The sequence below is a fragment of the Haematobia irritans genome, chromosome 5 (genome assembly GCF_050003625.1).
Source record: "Haematobia irritans isolate KBUSLIRL chromosome 5, ASM5000362v1, whole genome shotgun sequence".
Classification (NCBI taxonomy): domain Eukaryota; kingdom Metazoa; phylum Arthropoda; class Insecta; order Diptera; family Muscidae; genus Haematobia; species Haematobia irritans.
The window spans coordinates 10850605-10874280 of record NC_134401.1 but is presented as its reverse complement, the minus strand read 5'-3'; the positions used below and the strand labels follow the sequence as shown (position 1 = coordinate 10874280).

At 24.0% G+C, this 23676-nt stretch overlaps 1 protein-coding gene and 1 long non-coding RNA gene across 3 annotated transcripts in view; one reads left to right on the top strand and one right to left on the bottom strand.

The window, feature by feature from the left end:
- LOC142237749 (uncharacterized) overlaps window positions 1–23676 on the top strand; it is a 56802-nt gene that overhangs the window by 12009 nt on the left and 21117 nt on the right. The gene's annotated exons all lie outside the window — the stretch shown is intronic.
- Window positions 11385–12054, bottom strand: LOC142241374 (uncharacterized). The gene is made up of 2 exons (XR_012723603.1): window positions 11686–12054; window positions 11385–11520 (listed from the first exon to the last, which is right to left on the bottom strand). It is a non-coding gene; the product is annotated as an uncharacterized LOC142241374 (long non-coding RNA).

Here is a 23676-nt window from a genome sequence, read left to right as displayed (position 1 = left end):
ATTTTTTGGTCAAAGCCCTATAGACTGCAAAATGGTGGGATGGACGCACGTTTGGGAATTATCACATTCCTCATCAGCATCCTCTACTTGCATCAAAACTATCAACCAATTGTCAGAACAAATTCTGTTAATTCATAAAATTTGGACAAAATTCTCTATAGCAATACAATTTTGACAAAATTTTCTATAGAAATAAAATTTTGGTAAACTTTTCTATTAAAGTAAAATTTTGCCAAAATTTTCGATAGCAATAAAATTTTGACAAAATTTTCTACAGAAATAAAAATTTGTTGAAATTTTAACAAAATTTCTATAGAAATAAAATTTTGTTGAAATTTTCTATTGAAATAAAATTTTGTTGAAATTTTCTATGGAAATAAAATTTTGTTTAAATTTTCTATAGAAATAAAATTTGGTTTAAATTTTCTATAAAAATAAAATTTTGCAAAAGTTTTCGATAGCAATAAAATTTTGACAAAAACATTTTGACAATTTTCTATAGGAATAAAATTTTGACACAATTTTCTATAGGAATAAAATATTGACAAAATTTTCTATGGAAATAAAATTTTGACAATATTTTCTATGGAAATAAAATTTTGACAAAATTTTCTATAGAAATAAAATTTTGACAAAATGTTCTATAGATATAAAATTTTTTAAAGTTTTGCTATAAAAATAACATTTTGGGAAAATTTGCTATAGAAATAAAATTTTGACAAAATTTTCTATAGAAATAAAATTTTGACAAAAATTGATATAGAAATAAAATTTTGACAAAAATTGATATAGAAATAAAATTTTGACTAAATATTCCTTAGAAATAAAAATTTTTTGAAAGTTTCATAGAAATGATAATTTGTTGAAATTTTCTATTCAAATAAAATTTTGACACAATTTTCTATAGAAATAAAATTTTGTGGAAATTTTGTGTAGAAATAAAATTTTGTGGAAATTTTCTATAGAAATAAAATTTTGACAAAATATTCTATAGCAATAAAATATTGACAAAATATTCTATAGCAATAAAATATTGACAAAACTTTCTATAGAAATAAAATTTTGATTAAATTTTCTATAGAAATCAAATTGTGACAAAATTTTCTATAAAAATAAAACTTTACAAAAATTTTCTATAGAAATAAAAATTTGTTGAAATTTTCTATTGAAATAAAAGTTTGACACAGTTTTCTATAGGAATAAAATTTTGTTTAAATTTTCTATGGAAATAAAATTTGGTTAAAATTTTCTATAGAACTAAAATTTTGTTTACATTTGCTATAGAAATAAAATTTTGACATAATTTTCTATAGGAATAAAATTTTGATAAAATTTTCTATAGAAATAAAATTTTGATAAAATATTCTATAGAAATAAAATTTTGACAAAATTTTCTATATAAATAAAAGTTTAGGAAAATTTTCTAAAGAAATAAAATTTGTTGAAATTTTCTATAGAAGTAAAATTTTGACAAATTAATTAAAAAAAAAATAATTTTTATTATTTTTTTAATTTCTGTTAAATTATATATATATTTGTATTTTTTTAAATGAAGTGAATCTATCCTATTACATAATTTATTTATTATAATTATTCCTACTTATTAATTTTACAAGAAACTTTGTTTGGTTTGAGATAATCATAAGGCACGATCATTTGCTAATAACACTTAATGAAGCCTTAAATGAATTGGCCTTTTTCTAAACATCTCTATGTCATTTTCATGGTTTTTAGTCATGCAAAGGGAGTTAATAAAAACAATAAAACCTATTTGAAATGTTGCAAAAAAAAATAACACCTCTTTTTCAATTTTCTTTTCATTAGTACCCTCGAAACAACTTTCGCTTTTATTTGCATTTGTTTTTTTTTTCGATGCAATTTCTATTTCAATTTTATGTGCATCGAAAATAGCATTGGCCAATGGGGAAAACTTGAATGGTCAAATGTTTATTTTTAAAAATTATTTCTGTGATTTATATATCTTTGCATTCTCTTTTTTGTGCATTCTCTCAACTTAACTTTTAAAACGACATGAATTTTCATTTGCACTACGGCAATTTTGCCACTTACAAAAATTTGGCGTGTATGTAGAGATATATGGGCTTGGTGGTTTATTTAAAGTTCATTGCATGTTTGTCTCACTTAGCGATCTTTTGTTAAACTCATTTCAAGGAAGGGGCAAAAAATATGTGCTAGACTTTCTTTTGGCGTTGGCTGTTACGAACCCAAGGCGGAAATTGTAATTGATGAAGGAGATGAATTCATTTGAAGATTGAAAGTAATTAACGTTTATAATTGAAGGCAATAAATATGGGGGATTATAATGGACAGGCAGAAAAACTATTTGGGGCTGAAGCTTAAAATAATCCGCGAAAATAATTAAAAAAAAAAAACAGAAATTATAGTTAATTTTTTGGGAAAAGATAGTTTAGATTTGAATTTTGTTAAAATTAAACCATAGGCTTAAAATCCAATATTTTCATAGAATTTTAAAAATAATATCATATAATTTAAAATTTAAAAATAAACAATGAATGTGTGAATTTTATCGAAGAAGCCCTTAATTAAATTAAATTATACAATTTGGGAAAAGAGAATTTCGATGTGAATTTCCTAAATTTAAATTAAAGGCTTAAACTAAAATATTTCATTAAAATTCCATAAAATCATAATCTCCATAAACGTAGTCCCCGCTCATATAAAGGGTGATTTGTTAAGAGCTTGATAACTTTAAAAAAAAAAAAACGCATAAAATTTGCAAAATCTCATCGGTTCTTTATTTGAAACGTTAGATTGGTCCATGACATTTACTTTTTGAAGATAATTTCATTTAAATGTTGACCGCGGCTGCGTCTTAGGTGGTCCATTCGGAAAGTCCAATTTTGGGCAACTTTTTCGAGCATTTCGGCCGGAATAGCCCGAATTTCTTCGGAAATGTTGTCTTCCAAAGCTGGAATAGTTGCTGGCTTATTTCTGTAGACTTTAGACTTGACGTAGCCCCACAAAAAATAGTCTAAAGGCGTCAAATCGCATGATCTTGGTGGCCAACTTACCGGTCCATTTCTTGAGATGAATTGTTCTCCGAAGTTTTCCCTCAAAATGGCCATAGAATCGCGAGCTGTGTGGCATGTAGCGCCATCTTGTTGAAACCACATGTCAACCAAGTTCAGTTCTTCCATTTTTGGCAACAAAAAGTTTGTTAGCATCGAACGATAGCGATCGCCATTCACCGTAACGTTGCGTCCAACAGCATCTTTGAAAAAATACGGTCCAATGATTCCACCAGCGTACAAACCACACCAAACAGTGCATTTTTCGGGATGCATGGGCAGTTCTTGAACGGCTTCTGGTTGCTCTTCACTCCAAATGCGGCAATTTTGCTTATTTACGTAGCCATTCAACCAGAAATGAGCCTCATCGCTGAACAAAATTTGTCGATAAAAAAGCGGATTTTCTGCCACTGATTTTGGTAATAAAATTCAATGATTTGCAAGCGTTGCTCGTTAGTAAGTCTATTCATGATGAAATGTCAAAACATACTGAGCATCTTTCTCTTTGACACCATGTCTGAAATCCCACGTGATCTGTCAAATACTAATGCATGAAAATCCTAACCTCAAAAGAATCACCCTTTATAATCGAATTAAAAACTAGTTTTTTATATAATTTTTTTTTTATAAAAATATATAACAAGGATTGTATGGACGATTGTATCGAAGAAGCCGGCTCTTATAAAATAAACCATACAAGCGTAGATGTGTGGGTAGTTAGTAGCTTGGATCTTACCATAGACCCGGTCTACCCACGTCATTATTGTATGGTTACAACAGCATTGTAGAGCATCGGTAAAATAAAAAAAAAAATACAAACAAAAAATATCGTTGATCTCGTACAGTAATTACGAACCAGATGTGAAAAAATAAAAAAAAATATTTGCTTATTTTTTGATTGTGTCTACACACTGATGAGTATCTGTGCTGTGATATTTTGTGATGTTGTACAAATTACAACAAAGTGCCAAAGTTTAATGCACTTTGTCCCAGAAAAAAATGCACAAAAAACAACAACGAATTATAAAACAAAATACACTATAATACAGACACGTTGTCTGTAACTAAGAAGAAAATTTTCACCGGATAACCAAAACAAATAGCCTGAATGGGAATGAAAAGAAAAGTGTATCACAAAAAAAAAAAAAAACAACATACGCAAAACAATGGCTGTAATTGAATAATAAAAATAAATTAAGATTTGTCTAAGAGCCACTTACTCATGGGATGAATGACAGACAGACAGAGTAATATTGGATATGTTTATTAAAGGAATTTACAGATTCATAGCCATCCCTACTAATAAGCTGCAATGCAAAATGTCTTCTTTGTGTCGAGTTTGTTGTCAATCGTTGTCTCCTCAGATCAAGATAAGACCATAATGGTGGCAGGATGATGAAGAGGAAATCTTGAAAGCAAAAAAGAAAAAAAAAAAACAACATTAATGATAAGATGACATTCCATGATATTAGCGTATGCAGTATGTATTAGGGTGTATCGGATTTTTAATACATATGTTTTAAATTAAATTTTTTAAAAATTATTTAGGGCTATAAACATAACAAATTGAGACAATAAATTAATTATTTATGTATATATTTTTAAATATTTTATAAATTATGTGGATTGAATATTATAATAAGTACCTAGAAAAAAAATTATGGTCATTTTATTGTATTAGAATTAATTATTAATAAGTATTCGTGGAACTTATGTACGTAAACAATATCACTCATAGGCAATATAGGATGAAATGCAATAAAATCAGAAATTTAAATACGGCCCTAAATTCTGCTATGTTGATGTTTTTTTTTTTTTAGCTAGAGACTATTAAAGGCAACAATTAATATTATTTTTTATATTGTTAAAGTTTAATTTTAATTTGGTTAGTTAGAGTCCGTGCGAGATAAGGCAGTATTTGAGTATAACTTTATATAAGTGGGAGATTTTTTGGGCTAGATTGCTTCCTTGCGCTGTCTACATTAATTACAAATTTTCTTTTTCTTGGAAGCTGTGAAGATAGATTATATATGCAGTTGAGCTAAAACTATTAAGAATAAGTATACGTGGACTAGTACGAAATCTTTATTACTTATACGCAATAGGGACGGAATAGTATCAAGATATTTATGATCTACAATAATGAGATCAATTTTTAGGAGAGAGTTAATGAAAAGTAGATAGAAGAAGGAAACAAGTCTCGATCCCTGAGTACCAGGATTGATAAAGTTGACACTTTTGTGCTTTTTTTGATACATTTCGACTGCCAAAAGCTCCGTGGCACGACCGCGAGCCATTTGGTACTTTTTCATCACAATTACTCTATATAGAGCTATTCTGCCCAAAATGTGAACGTTTCTCATATATGAACTCAACTCCAAAAATTATAAATAGCGGACATTGAAGAAATAAACATATACCAAAATGAGGATATTTTAGTTTTTATTACAGGATCTCAACATTTTTGAGAGGAATATAGTCGTCCGCAAATGTAAAAGGTGAAATATGATTTTTCGCCACAAGGAAGGAAGACAACTTGGACAAAATTTTAACCAAATTTTGTATAGAAATAAATTGTTGACAAAATTTTCTATAAGAATAAAATTTTTCTTACTGAAATAAAATTTTAGCAAAATTTCCTGTAGATTAAAAATGGGGCAAAATTTCCTATATGTTAGAAATACATTTTTGACAAAATTTTCTTTAGAAATAAAATTTTCAACAAATTCTTTATGGAAAAAAAAAATGTTGACAAAATTTTCTATAAAAATAAAATGTAGACAAAATTTTGTATGGAAATAAAATTTTGACAATATCTTCTATGGAAATAACATTTTGAAAAATAAGATTTTTGCAAAATTTTCTATAGAAATAAAATTTTGACAACATTTCCTATAGAAAACAATTTTTTTTCTATAGAAATAAAATTTTGCAAATTAAGATTTTTAGAAAATCTAAAAAAATCGTCCAAATCGGTCTAGATTTAAATATACAATAGTCTTTAAATTTGATATTATGTAATTTTAGCACCTTTTGGCTTCGAAAAGTATATTTTTAATACATTTTTAGTACTTTTTCGTCAACATCATTTAACATCCTAGATGACTACTGGTTCAATAGTAGTCCACGACTGTATTTGCAAAATTTTGCAAAAATGTTAGAAAATTTTGTCAACATTTTATTTCTATAGAAAATTTTGTCAAAATTTTATTTCCTTTGAAAATATTGTCAAAATTTTTTTTCCCTACAAAATTTTGTCTACATCTTATTTTTATAGAAAATTTTGTCAATATTTTTTTTTCTATAAAGAATTTGTTGAAAATTTTATTTCTAAAGAAAAATTTGTCAAAAATGTATTTCTATAGGAAATTTGCCCCATTTTTGCTAAAATTTTATTTCAGTAGGAAAAATTTTATTCTTATAGAAAATTTTGTCAACAATTTATTTCTATACAAAATTTGGTTAAAATTTTATTTCTATAGAAAATTTTGTCGGGCTTGCTCAAGATTGAAGAAGAGGGTGTTATTGGTAGTACTTGTAATGAACAGAGAAGAAACTCTCGCTTATGGCTTTGAAGACAAGATCTTCGTTTAATTGTTTGAAGTCCCAAGATTTGGAGGACAACCTTGTGGAGATCAGCGGCAACTTTATTTGTTTTTGATATGTCGTTTCTTAGAACTTCGAATACTTTCCGAAATAGATAACAATTCTTTGGTCTTCATTAAAAGGAAAATATACTAGATTTCTGTACTGTAAGTCTTATTAAGCAAACATTCTTTCTAATATTCTGCTATTACTTCGCTCTATTATTATGTTCTATGCCAGGGTGCGTATAAGTAATATATATTTAGTTCCACAGGTCGTATAAGTGATAATAATTAATTAAAAATATAAGTATAATGAAAATTCTGCGATATTTGTAGCTTAAAAATAATTTTTGGGATATTTCAAAAATTTTCTGTTAAGAAAAACTAACAAAAATATTGTCTTTGGTCTCTCTCTATTTACATTCATAAAAATAAAGAAAAAAATCATAAAAATGCATCCCAGCAGAGGTTGGAAATCACCAACGAAACTTCGGATGATGATGTGAAATCTTTTATTTGCATATTCAGAGACCTTGAAAACTCTTTCTAGAGCTGATCTAAGAAAAACCAAAAATAATAAAAAACAACAACAAAAAAGTCGTACAAAATTTACCATTTAAAAACTCGTAGTTTAGTAATTTGTGGAATGTACTCTTAATCTTCTCAATATAAATTTCAATAAATTCCAGAAGACCTTGATGTTTATTACAATAACTCCCCGTTCTAAAGCAAAACATTCCCTGTGAAACATTACTAACATTTAAAAATTCGCACATGAATTTTACGCCACCCTAATATGCATATGCACTCAAGCTTAAGAAAATATGACCACATTCCTTTAATTATATGCCAAGCTAAATACTACAATTTTTTTATAGTTCTCATAAGATCATCTTGAAAATAAAAAATAGTTTTCTTCGTCATATTTATTAAGGCTATGCGATGATTGGTATCTATCCTTTGTATTCTTATATTTTCCCCATGCCTTTGTTTAAATACTAATGTAAATATTGTAAATTCCTTTTATGATTGCTTCAATGCATTTGTTTACTTGCAACCATTTGTAAATATTTATAAAATTCTTTAACGTATATTGTTTGGTTTATGTTTATTATTTTTCTTTTATTTGGAATTTTTTTAAATATTTATCTCATATAAATTGATGTACTTATATATGCAAAATATATGATTATTTTAAATTGTCATATGAATAGAGATTTGAAGTGACATTTGAAAATTAATAAACTCAAAAAAAAAATCCGTATTAAAATTTTAACAATATTATTTTTCTATAACCAAAATATATGCTTGTCTATATTTTGGTTATAGAAAAATAATATTGTTAAAATTTTAATACGGAGTTTTTTTGAGTTTATTAATTTTTAAAAGTTGGTATTTAAATTAGTATATGGTGGCATTTGTGTAGGGATGAAGAAATTTTGAGCATAGAAAATAATAGGGTCAAAATTGTCATACCAATTTTTATTAAAATTCGTAAATCTGTACTTTCACTCTGTGAAGTTGAATATTGTAATCGTATACATGTATGTTTATTATTTTATATTAAAATGTTCAAATCCTCCAAAGATGGGGTTAGACAATGAGCATAAAAAGTGTACAAAGTATTTGTTAAAGTGTTTTTATTTGGCGATATAAAAATGGGCCCCAGGAGAGTGAGTCCCAAAACCCACACAAAAAAAATGATCCAATTAATTTTTAATTGAAATGTCTTCAATCACAGATATGATAGTATCAATCACCGAAGTCCATTAAAAACAAATATATACGGCCGTAAGTTCGGCCAGGCCGAATCTTATGTACCCTCCACCATGGATTTCGTAGAAACTTCTACTAAAGACTGTCATCAACAATCGAATTACTTGTATTGCGGTAACACTTGCCGATGGCAAGGTATTTTAAAACTTCTTAACACCGTGTTCTAAATTGTAAGTTAGTCCATACGGAGTATATATTACACAAAAAACCGATTATATACGTATATAATTCAGTTTGACAAAATTTTCTATAGCAATAAAATTTTGACAAAATTTTCTATAGAAATAAAATTTTGATAAAAATTTCTATAGAAATAAAATTTTTAAAAAAATTTTCTATAGAAATAAAATGTTTAAAAAATTTTCTATAGAAATTAAATTTTGACAAAATTTTCTATAGAAATAAAATTTTGACAAAATTTTCTATAGAAATAAAATTTTGACAAAATTTTCTATAGAAATAAAATTTTGACAAAATTTTCTATAGAAATAAAATTTTGACAAAATTTTCTATAGAAATAAAATTTTGACAAAATTTTCTATAGAAATAAAATTTTGACAAAATTTTCTATAGAAATTACATTTTGACAAAATTTTCTATAGAGATAAAATTTTTGACAAAATTTTCTATAGAAATAAAATTTTGACAAAATTTTCTATAGAAATTACATTTTGACAAAATTTTCTATATAAATAAAATCTTGACAAAATTTTCTATAGAAATAAAATTTTGAAAAAACTTTCTATAGTAACAAAATTTTAACAAAATTTTCTATAAAAATAAAATTTTGATAAAATTTTCTATAGAAATAAAATTTTGACAAAATTTTCTATACAAATAAAATTTTGACAAAATTTTCTATAGAAATAAAGTTTTGACAAAATTTTCTATAGAAATAAAATTTTGACAAAACTTTCTATAGAAATAAAATTTTGATAATATTCTCTATAGAAATAAAACTTTGACAAAATTTTTCTATAGCAATAAAATTTTGATAAAATTCTCTATTAAAATAAAATTTTTTATTTCTATAGAAATAAAATTTTGACAAAATTTTCTATAGAAATAAAATTTTGACATAATTTTCTATAGAAATAAAATTTTGACAAAATTTTCTATAGAAATAAAATTTAAAAAAATTTTCCTATAGAAATAAAATTTTAAGAAAATTTTCCAAAGAAATAAAATTTTGACAAAATTTTCTATAGTAATAAAATTTTAACAAAATTTTCTATAGAAATAAAATTTTTATAAAATTCTCTATTGAAATAAATTTTTTTATTTCTATAGAAATAAAGTTTTGACAAAATTTTCTATAGAAATAAAATTTTGACAAAACTTTCTATAGAAATAAAATTTTGATAATATTCTCTATAGAAATAAAACTTTGACAAAATTTTTCTATAGCAATAAAATTTTGATAAAATTCTCTATTAAAATAAAATTTTTTATTTCTATAGAAATACAATTTTGACAAAATTTTCTATAGAAATAAAATTTTGACATAATTTTCTATAGAAATAACATTTTGACAAAATTTTCTATAGAAATAAAATTTAAAAAAATTTTCCTATAGAAATAAAATTTTAAGAAAATTTTCCATAGAAATAAAATTTTGACAAAATTTTCTATAGTAATAAAATTTTAACAAAATTTTCTATAGAAATAAAATTTTTATAAAATTCTCTATTGAAATAAATTTTTTTATTTCTATAGAAATAAAATGTTGACAAAATGTTCTATAGAAATAAAATTTTGACATAATTTTCTATAGAAATAAAATTTTGACAAAATTTTCTATAGAAATAAAATTTAAAAAAATTTTTCTATAGAAATAAAATTTAAAAAAAATGTTCCATAGAAATAAAATTTTGACAAAATTTTCTATAGAAATAAAATTTTGACAAAACTTTCTATAGAAATAAAATTTTGATAATATTCTCTATAGAAATAAAATTTTGACAAAATTTTCTACAGAAATAAAATTTTGATAAAGTTCTGTATTGAAATAAAATTTTGAAAAAATTTTCTATAGAAATAAAATTTAAAAAAAATTTCTATAGAAATAAAATTAAAAAAAAATTCTATAGATATAAAATTTAAAAAAAAAATTCTATAAAAATAATATTTTGACAAAATTTTCTATAGAAATAAAATTTTGACAAAATTCCCCATAGAAATAAAATTTTGACAAAATTCCTCATAGAAATAAAATTTTGATAAAATTTTCTATAGAAATAAAATTTTTAAAAAATTATCTATAGAAATAAAATTTTGAAAAAAATTTCTATAGAAATAAAATATTGAAAAAATTTTCCATGGAAATAAAGTTTTGACAAAATTTTCTATAGAAATAAAATTTTGATAAAATTTTCTATAGAAATGAAATTTTTAAAAAATTATCTATAGAAATAAAATTTTGAAAAAATTTTCTATAGAAGTAAAATTTTGACAAAATTTTCTATAGAAATAAAATCTTGACAAAATTTTTAATAGAAATAAAATTTTGACAACATTTTGTATAGAAATAAAATCTTGACAAAATTTTCTATAGAAATAAAATCTTGACAAAATTTTTAATAGAAATAAAATTGTGACAAAATTTTCTACAGAAATAAAATTCTTGACAAAATTTTCTATAGAATTAAAATTTTTGACAAAATTTTCTATAGACCCGTGTAAAAATTGGGGGATCTGATTTGATATGGTTAGATCTGAGCCAAGATATGGTCAGATCTGAGCAGATCCGAAAAATGGTTATATCTGGTCAGATCTAAATACTATGAAATTGGATCTGATCAGATCTCAAAAATGAGACACATCTAATCAGATCTAATTTTATATAATTGTATATTATTTGATACAATTGTATCTTTCGAGATCTTTCAACACATAAAAGCCCATAATTTGTATATAAAATCAATAGTTTTATTTAATAATACAGACAAAAAGTATGTGCATAATAAATATGTTTAATTTAAATTGATCCATCAAAGCTATTTAAGAGTATTGACAGTTGAGTTAGAGTGTTGTCCAAGGGTTTTTTCGTTTGTTTCTTCTGCTTTGGACATAGACACGCGACTAAAGTATTACAGCGTTAAGGCAATCTGCAATGAAATTAAGTAAAAAAACAATTATTAAACAAATATAGGAATAAACAAATATGGGAATATATTGAACTATGTAAGCAAGTATTAGTATTGTTTTAGATCATTCTTCTTTAAGTTGCAATAAAAATTGCCATATAATTTTATGTTGCTTTTAATACTCACATTTAAAGTGTATTCGGGATTAGGTTAGGTATAGCGATAGGCTGTTATTTTAGGCTCATACATACTATTCAGACCATCATGACATCACAGTGATCAACATCTCACTTATCACTGACTGCTGCTCGATTCAATAATTAGCTCAATAACATGGGACCTCCTTGCTATAATCGAGACCTATCGGCATTTCACGTTGCGCTGAAACAACTTAGAGAATCTTTGAAGCAGAAATGTCACCAACATTACTGCGAGGAGATAACCCACCGCCGAAATAATTTTTGGTGTTGGTCGGAACTGGGATTGAACCCGTGACATTTTGAATGCAAGGCGGGCATGTTAACCAGTACACCACTGAGGTTTCCTTTTTTTCCAAATCTAGAAAATAGTAAAACAATATGAAAATGACTACTAAGGAAATAACAAATACAATCTACTTACCTACATAATCTCCGTAATAAAGGAAACGATATACACTTTATCAAAGGAACAAATTTAAAACAATTATATTAAATTTCTTAATTTTCTCAGCTAGTCTGGCGTTAAATTTGTTTAGAAGTGATGCCCCTGACGGCGTTGACATTTGACATAATGACATTGAGGTGTAGACGTGTATTTCAAAAATCTTTTTAACTTGTTCATGATTTTTTTTTATTATATTTTGGACCGTATTTAACCCCATATATAGTCAGATATGATGTTATATCTACCATATCTTATTAGATATAGTGCTATATATGGTCCTATCCAAGCATATATTATTAGATATGCCAGATATAATTAGATATTATAATATATATGATGAGATCTGCAATTATATCTAACCAGATCTAGCACCATATATACCATATCTGTGCATATCTAATTATGTCTGAACCAATATCTGAACAGATCCAATTTGATATTATTAGATAGGATTGGATCCTCCAATTTTTACACGGGGAAATAAAGTTTTGACAAAATTTTCTATAGAAATAAAATTTTGATAAAATTGTCTATAGAAATAAAATTTTTAAAAAATTTTCTATAGAAATAAAATTTTGATAAAATTTTATTTCTATAGAAATAAAATTTTGGTAGATTATTTTTGGTGATATGGACCAATTTTTGTGTGATTGGCCATCGGCTATATAAAACTATAGACCGATTGGGACCAATTTTTGCATTGCTGTTAGCGGCCAAATACTAACACCACGTACAAAATTTCATCTGGATTGGATGAATTTTGCTTCTCCAAGAGGCTCCGGAGTTGAAATCTGGGGATCGGTTTATATGCAGGCTATATATAATTATGTACCGATATGGACCAATTTTTGCAAGGTTGTTAGAGACCATATACTAAAACCACGTACCAACTTTCAACCGGATCGGAAGTTTGCTCCTACAAGAGGCTCCGTAAGCCAAATCTTGGGGTGGTTTATGTGGGAGCTATACGCAAAAGTGGTCCGATATGGCCCATGAAAGAAATTATTTAGGTAAACTTTTTTATAACGTTCACTGTATATGATTCAATATTTTTTCTTTATAGTCATAATTACAATAAAATATTGCCAATTGTTTGTTTAATAATTTCTATTTGGTTTTTTTTTATTAAAAATAATATTACAAAAAATTTATTGGTATGACAATTATAATATAAATTGATTTACATTTTAATTTAATGCGCTAAAGAAAATCGAATGACTAAGTACCTTGGAAAGGTATTTGCATTGAGAGATAAAAATTGTTAATTGAATTATTGTAATTTTTTTTTTACAATTATTAATTAATAATGGTGTGAAACATATTTACACGTTTTTATTTTTACAAAACGTGTTCAATAGTTAATTTGCCATTTTGTGGCTAGAAAGCAACTTTCTTGGCATGACTCATCATTTGGGTATTAGCTATTTTGCTTGTCGCCTATTACAAGCTCCTTGTAGTATTTGAATTTATATATGTAAATAGACAAATTAGCCTATACTATAATGGTTTTCAATATTATAGACCACAAAATATACAAAGCATTTACTATTATTGATGATATCAGGCATAGCTATGAATATAAATTTGTCTTTATTTTGAAATGCAAAAAAAAAAAAAAAAACAAAGCAAGAAAAGATCATATATTCTAACAATAAATGCAATAGCGGGAATAAATATAGTGCGCAATTTTTGTTTATTCAAACGTAAGCATCTTTCAAATTCACCCACTGTCTCAAAAGTCTGGAAAGGAAATGAAATGAAATACTTGTGCGGTTAAGCATTTGAATGAATTAATGAAAATTCTTACAAAAATAAATTAGAAAATTCTATGAGGAGAAGATCAATTATTAGAAAATGCGGACATTTTTCGAAAAGAGACAATCATCTATTATCCAAATGTTCTTGTTGAAATTTGTATACATTTCGATTTTAATTCCTTGTTTATAAAATTCTTCATGGCCAATTTGTGGCCAAAATATTTTGACGTTTTTGTTTTGAAAATTTGAAATCTCCAAAGTTATGTCAGTGTAAACATTATGATAAAATAGAATATTTTTTTCCAAATAAATGGATAATATTTAATTTTTCTCTATTGACCAATGGCAGATGTATAAGCATCATTCAAAGTAGTTTTGGTATTCCACCATGTGTTTGTGTTTTTATGGACAATAAAATTGTGGATTGAATCTTACATTTTAGTATTTCAACGAAGCGTTTCAAATTATTCACGTTTTTATATATTTGCTATGTGGCATTGCTCTAAATGCATTTTCTGCGCAGTATTCTATGGTTGGATGGGCTTATAATAGTTGAGATTTTTTTTTGCCATGAGAGAAAAACTTAGGGTATTAAATGAAATACCTTTGTTGTATTTAAATTGGAATAAATTGTAAATGTCAAAATTTTAATTCTATAGAAAATTTTGTCAAAATTTTGTTTCCATAGAAAATTTTTGTGAATTTAATTTCTATAGAAAATTTTGTCAAAATTTTATTTCTATAGAATATTTTTTAAAAATTTTATTCCTATAGAAAATTTCAACAAAATTTTATTCCTATAGAAAATTTCAACAAAATTTTATTCCTATAGAAAATTTTGTCAAAATTTTATGTCTATAGAAAATTTTGTCAAAATTGTATTTCTATAGAATTTTTTTTTTCAAAATTTATGTCTATAGAAAATTTTGCTAAAATTTTAATTCTATAGAAAATTTTGTTAAAATGTTATGTCTATAGAAAATTTTGTCAAAATTTTATGTCTATAGAAAATTTTGTTAAAATGTTAATTCTATAGAAAATTTTGTCAAAATTGTGTTTCTATAGAAAATTTTTGTTAATTTAATTTCTATAGAAAATTTTGTCAAAATTTTATTTTTGAAGAAAATTTTGTAAAAATTTTTTTCTATACACAATTTTCTCAAAATTGTATTTCTATAGAAAAGCTCAATGACAAGGGACCTCCTTTTTATAGCCGAACGGCGTTCCACATTCCAGTGAAACCACTTAGAAAAGTTTTGAAACCATCAGAAATGTCACCAGCATTACTGAGGTGGGATAATCCACCGCTGAAAAACTGTTTGGTGTTCGGTCGTAGCAGGAATCGAACCCACGACCTTGTGTATGCAAGGCGGGCATGCTAACCATTGCACCACGGTGGCTCTCATTTGATTCATTGATATGGTGCCTTAATAACATATGAATAGCAGTTTTTTTAATAATTTCATATTAACTAACACTTCTATAGCAAATTTTTTTCAAAAATTTATATCTATAGAAAATTTTTGTTAAAATTTGATTCCTAAATATATAAAATGTTGTAAAAAATTTCTTTCTATAAAAATTTGTTTCAAAACTTATTTCTATAGAAAAATATGTCAAAATTTAATGTCTATAGAAAATTTTGTTTCTATAGAAAAAAATGTCAAAATTTTATTTCTATAGAAAATTTTGTCAAAATTTTATTTCTATAGACAATTTTGTCAAAATTTTATTTCCACAGAAATTTTTGTCAAAGTATTATTTTTATAGAAAATTTTGTCAGAATTTTATTTCTATAGAATATTTGGTCAAAATTTAATTTGTATAGAAAATTTAATCAAAATTTTATTTCCCTAGAAAATTTTGTCAAAATTTTATTTTAATAGAAAAATTTTGTTAATTTAATTTCTATAAAAAATTTTGTCAAAATATTATATATAGAAAATTTTGTCAAAATTTCAATTCCATAGAAATAGAAAAATTTTTGAAAATTTTATTTTTATAGAAAATTTTGTCAATTTAAGTTCTATATAAAATTTTGCCAAAATTTATTTTCTATATAAAATTTTGTCAAAATTTTATTTCTATATAAAATTTTGTCAAAATTTCATTTCTATAGAATATTTTGTCAAAATTTTATTTCCATAGAAAATTGTGCCAAAATTTTATTTCCATAGACATTTTTGTCATAATTTTATTTCCGTAGAAAATTTTGTCAAAATTTTATTTCTATAAAATATTTTGTCAAAATTTTATTTATACAAAAAATTTTGTCAAAATTTAATTTTTATAGAAAATTTTGTCAAAATTTTATTTCTATAGAAAATTTAGTCAAAATTTTATTTCTATAGAAAATTTTGTCAAAATTTTATTTCTATAGAAAATTTTGTCAAAATTTTATTTTAATATAAAAATTTTGTTAATTTAATTTCTATAAAAAATTTTGTCAAAATATTATTTCTATAGAAAATTTTGTCAAAATTTCAATTTTATAGAATATTCTGTCAAAATTTTATTTCCATAGAAAATGTTGTCAAAATTTTATTTCTATAGCAAATGTGTTCAAAATTTTATTTTTATAGAAAATTTAATAAATATTTTATTTCCATAGAAGAGTTTGTTAAAATTTTATTTGTATAGAAAATTTTGCCAAATTTTATTTCTATTTCTATACAAAATTTTGTCAAATTTTTTTTCTATACACAATTTTCTCAAAATTGTATTTCTATAGAAAATGTTGTCAAAATTTTATTTCAGAAGCTGAAATTTTTTCGTTTATTTGCTTTACATTTTTTCGTTTATTTGCTTTATATTTGTTAGAAATCGGTTCAGATTTGGGTGATATTTTTCAAACCAAAATTTACAAAAAAGGTAATTTTATATTTTTTCATAAATTTTATAAAAAAGTAACTGATTGGAAATTGCGAGAATCGCAAGATTGTTCAATAAATTTGATTTCATACTGCATGAAAAATTGCAATAGGTATCTTAAAATATCATTGTTCCACAAAGGGTTAATTGACATAAGACAATTTCCCTCAATATTCATTAGGTGATCATATCCTTTTTTAGATCTAAAAAAAATTGTATAAATTAATCTTGTCAATAGGCCTTAAAATTATAAATTGCCAATATGCATGAAAATTATTATTATATTAAAAAATTATAGCTTTCAAATTTCTACAATATACGTATATTTATCTCTTTAATTCATAATAATTATATTGGGATTTATGACGTAGTTGTCTCAACATGCATTCCCATCGTTAAGTTTTCGAGGTGGGGCATTTCTGTAATATGCCACAGAGAAGTTCTTCAAATGCTTTTTTTAATTCAATTTTATGTATATGGGTATATTCAAGTTCATGTACAATATCAGAAAAATGAGAATATGCTTTTTTTGCTTTCATTTCATACCATGGAATGCATGGATAAAATGCATCTTGTAATCTTGTAGAATAAGGTTCAAGTTAAATTAAAATCAATTAATTGTGATAAACCTTCAGAATGATGCCCAAGAAAATTACGTTTGTTATAAGATATATAATAGTTGAAAGAATTGGCTATTAGTAGTTGAACGTTTTATAGTTAAAAAAAAAAATAATAAAATTATATATTAAATAACTAGAAAAATGGAAAATTGCAATGGTTCTTTGAGTGGTTCAAGAATGCACACGTAAAAAATTATTATATTTCATTGAAGGTGCATAATATGGGAATAAAATACTCTCTTCTCTATTTCAAAATTAATTCCGATTTCTCTATAGGATAGTTGTAATTAAATTTGTACTTAATTTGTTCAACTTTAAATTCCACTACTCCAAAAGCAAAATAGGAATTAATTTTAAAATGGGTAAAGGCTATTTTTACTCCTATTTTATATACATTGGTGTCAATATAATCACTTTTTATGTGTGCATTCAAAGAACTTCAAAAATTAAATTAAATTGAGAATTTGTAAAATTTTATATTATTATAGGGTTTTATATTTTTTCGTGGGTGATATCTTTTTCTATTTTGCACACATGAAGGAAATATAACTACACTTTATGCCGATAATATAGGTCATGCTTTCTTTTATTATATTCAGCAATATCAATTATTTTTGCTTTACAATATGATCATGGTTAAAGATCTACCACAATAGTATTTCCTCTTTATTTATATGGGACAATATGAATTATTTGTATTACTATTGTGGGCAATACATGTTTTGCAACTGTGAAACATATTTTCTACAAGAGAATAATTATATTTAAAAATTAATTGGAAAATAGAAAATTACGTCAACATTTTATAGAAAATGAAAATGTTGTCAAAGTTTTATTACTATAGAAAATTAAGTCAAAATTTTATTGCTATAGAAAATTTTGGCAAAATTTTATTTCTATAGAAAATTACCAAAAAAAAACTACTATGCGAAAAAATCTTATTTTGCAAAATTTATTTCTACAGAAAATTTTATTTCTATAGAAAATTTTGTCCAAATTTTATGTTTATAGAAAATTTTGTCAAAATTTTATTTCCATAAAAAATTTTGTCAAAATTTTATTTCTATAAAAAATTTTATCAAAATTGTATTTCTATAGAAAATGTTGTCAAAATTGTATTTCTATAGAAAATTTAATCAAAATTTTATTTCTATAGAAAATTTTGTCAAAATTTTATTTCTATAGAAAATTTTGTCAAAATTTTATTTCTATAGGAAATTTTGTCAAAGTTTTATTTCATTAGAAAATTTTTTCAAAACTTTATTTCTGTGGTATATTTTGTCAAAACTTTATTTCTATTGAATATTGTATCGACCTTTTATATCTATAGAAAATTTTATATCTATAGAATATTTTGTCAAAATTTTATTTCTATAGAAAAATTTGTTAAAATTTTATTTCTATAGAAAAATTGTCAAAATTGTATTTCTGTGGTATATTTTGTCAAAACTTTATTTCTATTGAATATTTTATCGACATTTTATATCTGTAGAAAATTTTGTCAAAATTGTATATCTATAGAAAGTATTTCTATAGAAAAAAATTTCAAAATTTTATTTCTATGGAAAATTTTGTCAATATTTTAATTCTTTAGAAAATTGTTCAAAATTTTATTTCTATAGAGAATTTTGCCAAAATTTTATTTCTATAGAAAAATTTTTCAAAATTTTATTTCTTAGAAAAATTTTGTCAAAATTATTTCTATACAAAATGTTGTCAAAATTTTATTTCTATACAAAATTTTGTCAAAATTTTAATTCTTTAGAAAATTTTGTCAAAATTTTATTTGTATGGAATATTTTGTCAAAACTTTATTTCTGTGGAATATTTTGTCAAAACAAAACATATCTATAGAACATTTTGTCAAAGTTTTATTTCAGAAAATTTTGTCAAAATTTTTTCAAAATTTTATTTCTATAGAAAATTTTATCAAAATTTTATTTCTATAGAGAAATTTGTCAACATTTTATTTCTATAGAATATTTCGTCAAAATTTTATTTCTATAGAAAATTTTGTCCAAGGTTTTTTTCGATCGAAACATTTTATTTCTATAGAAAAATTTTATAAAAATTTTATTTCTGTGGACAATTTAGTCAAATTTTTATTTCTATGGAAAATTTTTTCAAAATTTTATTTCTATAGAAAATTTCAACAAAATTATATTTCTATAAAAAATGTTGTCAAAATTTTATTTCTATAGCAAATTTTGTCCACAGTTTATTTCTATAGAAAAGTTTGTCAAAATTTTATTTCTATAGAAAATTTTATTTCTACTGAAAATTTTATCGACATTTCTATAGAAAAAATTGTCAACGTTTTATTTCTATAGAAAATTTGGTCAAAATTTTATTTCTATAAAAAAATTTGTCAAAATTTTGGTTCAAATTTTTATTTCTTAGAAAAATTTTGTCCAAATTTTATTTCTATAGAAAATTTTGTCAAAATTTTATTTCTATATAGAAATATTGTGAAAATTTTATTTCTATAGAGAAATTTGTCAAAATTTTATTTCTATAGAAAATTTTATCAAAATTTTATATGTATAGAAAATTTTATCAAAATTTTATTTCTATAGAAAAAATTTTCAAAATGTTATTGCTTAGAAAAATGTTGTCAAAATTTTATTTGTATAGAAAATTTTGTCAAAATTTGATTTCTATATAGAAGTATTGTCAAAATGTTATTTCTATAGAAAATTTTGTGAAATTTTTGTTTCTATTGAAAATTTTATCGACATTTTATATCTATAGAAAATTTTATTTCTATAGAAAATATTGTCAAAGGTTTATTTCTATAGAAAATTTTGTCAAATTTTTATTTCTATAGAAATTTTTTTCAAAATTTTATTTCTTAGAAAAATTTTGTCCAAATTTTATTAAAACAAATCAATAATCGATTGTTTCTATGACCTCAAGCCGAACAAAATTAATAATCAAATTTTGTTTCTATAGAAAATTTTGTCAAAATTTTATTTCTATATAGAAATATTGTCAAAATTTTATTTCTATAGCAAATGTAGTCAAAATTTTATTTCTATAGAGAAATTTGTCAAAATTTTGTTTCTATAGAAAATTTTATCAAAATTTTATTTCTATAGAAAATGTTATCTAAATTTTATTTCTATAGAAAATTTCAACAAAATTTTATTTCTATAGAAAAATTTTATTTCTATAGAAAATTTTGTCAAATCTATGGAAAATTTTGTCAAAATTTTATTTCTATGGAAAATTTTTTCAAATTTTTATTTCAATAGAAAATTTTGTTAAAATTTTATTTCTATAGAAAATTTTGTCAAAAAGAATATTTTGCAAAATCTACCAAATCTTTGTATCCATCTTAATTTGTTTAATCAGATTATAGAGATTACAAATGTATAACAATTTTTTCTTTCTTTTCTACAAATCATTGGTTTATTTTCCAATCGTTTATTATAATTTATATTATTTGGTTATTTTTCTAAATGTTTTTCTTTAAATATGTTTTTTTTAATACTCCCCTTTTTTAATTCAATGTTACTCTCATTTTTTATCATCAAACCACTAATATGAATTTAATTGATATTTACTGGAGTTTCATTCTTCCCCTTCTATTTGTGTTCGTATTTCCCATGATTCATAGTGACCTCTAAGGTCAAATTAATTTCTGTTATGTCCAAATTAATTACCTTTAAAGAATTTTTGTATTTGTAGCACAAAAGGTCATATCCAACACTAATTTACGATTATTTTCAAGCTATTTGAACTGAATTAGAAACAAATGTCATTGTTATCAACATGGGTCATGACTTCTATAAAAAAAATAAAAAAAAAAAAAACAAATAAAATTCCTTATTTTCACCTATTAAAGGAGAATATTACTAACAAGAAAAATAATACATAATACAAAAATATTTTTTGTGTTATTGTCCCTAACAGAACACCTCTCAGAGTTATGTCAGTTAACAGGGGCGAAAATGAAATAAAAACTGTGCGTGCAAAAGAGTAATTTCGAACAAAATCAGACAATTCCCATGTAATCTCCATCTTAAACCAATACCACTTCGTTTTTTGTCTGGAGGCAATTATTAAACAATTTTGCTCCACTTTTTTTGCTAAGTTATATAGTAGGGTTCGTATAGCAAAAAGCAAGTTAAAGTTAATTCCTTTTTCAGACATTTCCTTCAGATTTAATTGTATGGTAATCAAAACATGCAAAAATATCAAAAGTATTTTTTTTTTATTTTGTTCTTAAAAAATATAGCCACTTAATGTTTGTCTCTACAGGTGATGTCATCATGAGAATTCTCCATGTAATTTGTGTATCAACACTATACTTTACTTTAATATTATTTTTTGTTAGAAATTTTCACATACTACCTTTTACTTGTTTATTTTCCCTACTGGTAGTTCTTGTCTGTAGTTCATGTAGTTACTCTACCAATGATGTTGTTAAAACAACTGAAACACTTGTATAGAGAAAATTAGAAATTGTTGAAAGAAATACCTACACGAAGTTTGGAGTTCAAGGTTACGGCATTGACCTTCATGACTAAATCGTTGGTATAGAAAATAAAATGGAAAGCCAAAGAAAAACGCCATGTTTAAGGACAATGCAGTAATACATGTACAAGTATAAAAACGAACATGCAATGAGCTTAATTTCTTTTTATATTATGAGAGAAATTTTGATTTTATATATACGACAATATACTACAACATCAACTATTTTTAAAAAATATTTATGACGCCTGTCAAACCAAGACACTTGCCCAGAAAAAATATGGAATAATATTCTCTATATATTCTGTGATGTGTGAAAGCACACACGAGGAACCAACATTTATATAAAAATTAAAAAGCAAGAGCATTTCCAAAATCAATACCAAGGTTTCATATCAATTCGTTTTTAGCTATAAATTTAATAATGTGTTTATATAAAATTACTTATACGACACCAAGGAATTTTTATATTTGTTTTTAAATAAGAGAAAGTTAATATTAATTAGAAATTTTTTTCATTGAGAAATAATAATTTAAAGGCTCTGGGAAATCTGGTAAAATCAATTTCTACTTTGTATAAAATAAACTATAATATAGAGATTTATTTGCTTAAGAATATTTGTGCGATCCAAAAAAAAAATTTTTTTTTCAGCAAAGATATCTTTTGCACACATGGAAAATTGTATCATTTCTGAGAAAATAGAAATAGGGAAAATTGGAAAACGCATTCCAAATTATAAAATCAATTTGTAGTTCTTTTATTTATAAAATATGAAATCAATTTCCTATTTGGTATAAAATAAACTATAATGTAAAGATATTTTTATTTATGCTAAACTTTGCACACATACTAAAGTCTCTTATTTCTGACTATGTAGAATTAGAGAGATTTGTAAACTACATACCAAATTGTAAAACCAATTCAAACTAAGACACTTAACCAGAAAAATAGGGAATAATATTTTTTTATGTTATCTGTGAATATGTGCGGCACACACGAAGAATTCAAAATTATATAAAAACTAATAAGGAAGGACATTTATAAAACTAATACCAACGTATAATATCAATTCGTTTGTAGCTATAAATTTAATAATGTGTTTATGTAAAATTACTTATACGACACCAAGGAATTGCTTTATTTTATTTATAATAAAAAAATAGTTTATATTAATTGGCCTATTTACTATGAGGTCCCATTATTCGCCAGCGTCTACAATGAAATGAAATAATATTATCCATACTTTTTGAGTTGGTTCGAAGCACACACGAAGAACCCCAACTTATATGAAAACTATAAAGCAATAGCGTTCATAAAATCAAAACCAACTTTTAGGATCTATTCATTTTTAGTTATAAATGTAACTATTTTTTTTTTAATAATAGTTTTAAGGCTCAGGGAAATTTCGAAAATTTTGTATAATATCAATTTTGTAAAATATAATCCATTATGTACAGATTCCTTTATTTAATGGTTTCATCTAAGTGCACAAATAATCGAATTAAATAACTACTTTTAGATGCTTTAAGATCTAAATTGTGCAGATTTTTACCCACATTACTGGAATGATCACGTAAAGTAAAATCGAACATTTTTATTCCTAGTTTGTGGTAATTTCGATGATAAAAACAATTTTTAGCATTTCAATAAAATTCGTAAATTCCTACTGTCCTCATCTATTATGACCGCAACATATATTCGTAGTAGGTGGGAACAGTAGGAATCTGGTATATTTACTATGAGGTCCCATTATTCGCCAGCGTCTACAATGAAATGAAATAATATTATCCATACTTTCTGAGTT